Source organism: Panicum virgatum, chromosome 9N, assembly GCF_016808335.1.
Source record: "Panicum virgatum strain AP13 chromosome 9N, P.virgatum_v5, whole genome shotgun sequence".
Classification (NCBI taxonomy): domain Eukaryota; kingdom Viridiplantae; phylum Streptophyta; class Magnoliopsida; order Poales; family Poaceae; genus Panicum; species Panicum virgatum.
The window spans coordinates 25945796-25950014 of record NC_053153.1 but is presented as its reverse complement, the minus strand read 5'-3'; the positions used below and the strand labels follow the sequence as shown (position 1 = coordinate 25950014).

Below are 4219 nucleotides of genomic sequence, written 5' to 3'. Positions count from 1 at the left end.
AAACTGATTGCAATTCGGACACGAACCTGTTGCAACTGAGACCGACCCGGATACAGTTAGATGTGAACTAGTGGCATCATGAACTGACCGAGTTGCAAATGGACACAATCCAATTGTACCTAGAACTATCACAATTGCAACTATGAGGGTGAGTGCATTCTCTGTAAAACATACACCCATCTTGCAGTTGCAACAGAGACTACACCTGTTGCATCCAGGAGAATAGACCAACTGCTACTAGAGGAAACCGAATACTCCAACTAGAATGGTGTCCACAGAATTGATTGGAGTGCCGCCACAAAGAATTTTAGATCATGGTGACGCTATATTAAGTGTCAGAGAGAAGAAAGGGAGGAAGAAACTGTGTCTCGTACGAGATCCAGTTTCTACGAGAAAACCAATGCATCACCATTTATCTCCTACAGGGTATAAAATTTTGACGGGATTATTATCCTTCCATCACCGTTGTGTCATGCTGAGTCTCTCAAATTTCTTGGTACAGGTCCAGTTGTTATGGTATCTGTTGTCGGCTCGTGTACATTTGTTGCACTTTCATTATTCATTTTTTTGGGAGAAGAGTTATATAAATTAATAAGATAGCACAGTACATCCCTAGAGTTTTACAAGAAACACCGTGGAAGAACAGGAAACTACATCACAACATCCACCATAATGAGGCAAGTCTCTGAGCTCCAAGCCACCAGCGACGAGCAACACGACCAGATCGATCAGCGTTCCTTCTCCATGAACGACTCCAAAGCATGTATACGCCGCATGAACCAGCGCCTGGACTCTCCAGCACGCATCATAAATGCAGAAAGAATATCAGCCGCCTTCATGTAGAAATAGGAAGACGAAGAGCAGTCCACCGCTGCCGACGAGTAGGCCCGAAGTCCAGCGTTAGTGACCAAAGCAGCGACGCAGACAGAGGGCGCAGCCCCAGGGATGTGATAGATCTCCTCTCTGTCGCTGATGATGTCGGAAAAGAAGAAGATGAAGCAGCCCATCACACCGAGGATGAACCCGGATCCATCATCTTCCCATCCGTCGCCGGAGGAATAGCACAGGTAGACACAGCCCCCCGCTGGACCCGCTCCGCACAAGCAAAAGACTCTGCCATGAAGAAGAACTCGCCACCGTCGCCTCCATGGACAGAGATATTGCCGCTCCCTTCACCGGAAAACCTAGCTACCTAGCACTAAACTACCCTAAGACTAGTAGCACTTCCATTATTCATTTGGCAGCATGCCCACCCGCATCGGATTCATCACCACACATACGACTACTAGAATTCGATGGTTTCCCAAGGGTCTAAAATCCTAGGGAAAGGGTGAAAAACAGTAGGGGAAGCATTTCCCTAGGAATTTTGGTAAGGAAAGCTTCCTAGGGGGCATTTCAACGGGAAAGGAAAGTGTGCCTTACAGTTTTCTTGAGAAACCGTAGGGAAACATTATTTCCCTAGGATTTGAGTTCCTAGGGAAACTTTGTGACATGGTACTAGCATATCCTACGTGGAAAGGTGTTTCCCTAGGATTCTATGGCCTGTCGTAGAAGAAAATGTTAACACCAAATAACCTCTTTTAAAGGAAATATCTATTTAAATTCTAATACATTCATATTTGAATTCACATCCAAAATTACTTTAAATTTGAATTCAATCACATCAACAGGAACATAAGCATCTGTTGCAACTCATATTTTGTACAAAAAAATGGGGCTAAATTTATTTCATTGATGTCAATAGTCCTCCAAATTCCGACGCTATCAGTCATCACAAGGATCTCATAGCTCTATTTACAGATGATTTAAAAACATAACAAACTGCACGTTCCTCTGCATCCAAAGCACCTCCGCTCCTCAATTGCAGACTGGAAGAAGCTCCCACAGCCTCATAAGTCATACCTGATAAGATGCAGAAAATTGGAGTTTAGGCGCGTAGGTAAAAATGAACAGATTTCGATATGAAAGCATTATGGTTTCAGAGACCCGCGTGTACAAATTGCTACACAGGATTAAAGAAGGCATGTCCATCACTGTTATGCCTGTATGTTATTATTTCTTTCTTTACTACCTATCATAACCACCTACAAAGTTGAGAACTGTTGCTCAGAACACAAGAGAGCAAGATTAGATCGAAGAACAGATGCCTAGATTTGAGATGACTCCTAGAACAGCTTCAAGGCATATCAACAAACACATGATGAGCGTACCAGACTGCGAGCCGCTCGGTCGTCTAGACTGCTGGCCCCGCGCACCATGCCGCTCGCTCGCCGGAGCCGGAGCCGCCGCTCCACTCCGCCGAACGAGACGAGCTCGCTGCAACCGCAGGGATGCGGTGCCGGATCAGCAGCTGTGCCACTCGCTCCTCCACCTAGTACGCCGCAGCTGTGCGAGCTCGGGACCATGAGCTCGCCGGAGCCACAACGGCCACCGCGACGCCTGCCCCGGAACCCACCCAGGCCACCACTCCACCAGGATATGAGGCCTAGTTGGGATGTGAGAGAGAGAGAGAGAAGAGAGTTTGCGTGGGGATGAATGAGAGGGGAGAGACGAGTTTGCTTCAAAAAAGTGACAAGCTAAAAATTTGAACGGTGAGACCGCGTGAGAGCGGCAATGTTTTGGCGGTCAGTCAAATCAGCACTTTGACCGGATGTCGGGAGGACTTTTCGGACACTAATTAAAAAACTAATTTCAGAATTCACTTGGAAACCACGAGACAAATCTTTTGAGGCCTTTGACCGCGTCATTAGCACATGTGGGTTACTGTAGCACTTATGGCTAATCATGCACTAATTAGGCTTAAAAGATTCGTCTCGTCATGTACATCCAAACTGTGTAATTAGTTTTTCTATTTAATTACATTTAGTGCTTCATACATGTGTTTAAAGGGGAGGTGAAAATTTTTGGGTGAAAATTTTTGGGAACTAAACGCGCCCTTACTTTAGCCCCCATCTGACTCTTTCCCTACCGTCCACGTGAATTTTTGTAGGGATATCTGGCAGCAGGATGCATGGCATGGGTGGAGGACTACACTTCAATTTGCCTCTAGGGAAACGTAACATCTCTAGAGAAAGCTGGGTTTCCCTACGATTTTTGAAAATGAATTGTAGGGAAGTAAACTGTCCCTAAAGCACTTCAGGCCGCGTTTAGTTCTTTACATGTAAAAATTTTGCGTTGGAATCTTGCTAATTTGAAGTACTAAATGAAGTCTATTTACAAATTTTTTTGCACAGATGGATTGTAAATCGCGAGACGAATCTAATGATGCTAATTAATCCATAATTAGCATGTGGTTACTGTAGCATCACTGTTTCAAATCATGGATTAAGTAGGCTCATTAGATTCGTCTCGCGATTTACAGCTCATCTATACAAAAAGTTTTGTAAATAGAGTTCATTTAGTACTCCATGCATGTGTCAAAACATTCGATGTGACTTTACAGGTAAAGATCTAAACATGGCCTGAGTTTTTCCTAGGGAAACAGATGAACCGTAGGGAAACCACTGAATTCCAGCATTGAAAGGTCGAGCGAAAACTTTGGTCAAACCGATGGACAATGCGTGTCTGCACAGAGGATTGCATTGTATGCTAGAAACGGTACTCGGCAGGGTGCTAAAGTTACATCTTCTCATGCCTTCTTCAACGGCAGGAGAGAAGCTCCTTTGTTAACTTGTTCAGTCAAAAACAGCCCGCAGCGCGGCACAGGAGTCCCTGGGTCGAAACAGATATGCATGTGAATTGTGAACCCAATCTCACAATACGATTTTTGCACTAAAAGGTGGCCGGCCAGCGTGGACATCTGATCGGCCGGGTGTATGGTCCAGATCGTACGATTCCAGGTCATTTTATAAATAAACCATCATCCTTTAGAAAATAAACCCGCACTTGAGTCTTCTCTCATTTATTTTTTCATAGAAACCCATAATTTTTATCAAAAGCAACTCGCAGTCCAACCTTCCGGGTTCAGGGAAATTTTCAATAAAACCTTAAGTTGTCATAAAATTAACCCGCCGTCTTGATCCTCTCAGGAATTATTTTCGGAAAACCCTCGGATTCTCATTAAATAGGACTAGGACCCGTTCCATTCGTTATTTCTTGACGGACAACATTATAGTACAATTTGAATACCAAAACACGTCAAAACCAAAAGTTGTTTTGATAAAAAAAATTGGAAACTACTTGTAGAGCAAATTTTAAATTCAAAACACTTTCAGTAGTT

General features: G+C 44.0%; 1 long non-coding RNA gene across 1 annotated transcript; it reads right to left on the bottom strand.

Moving 5' to 3' along the window:
- Positions 1 to 1618: 1618 nt before the first annotated feature.
- Positions 1619 to 2598, bottom strand: LOC120689674. The gene is made up of 2 exons (XR_005681384.1): positions 2211 to 2598; positions 1619 to 1902 (listed from the first exon to the last, which is right to left on the bottom strand). It is a non-coding gene; the product is annotated as an uncharacterized LOC120689674 (long non-coding RNA).
- Between the last annotated feature and the right edge of the window lie 1621 nt (positions 2599 to 4219).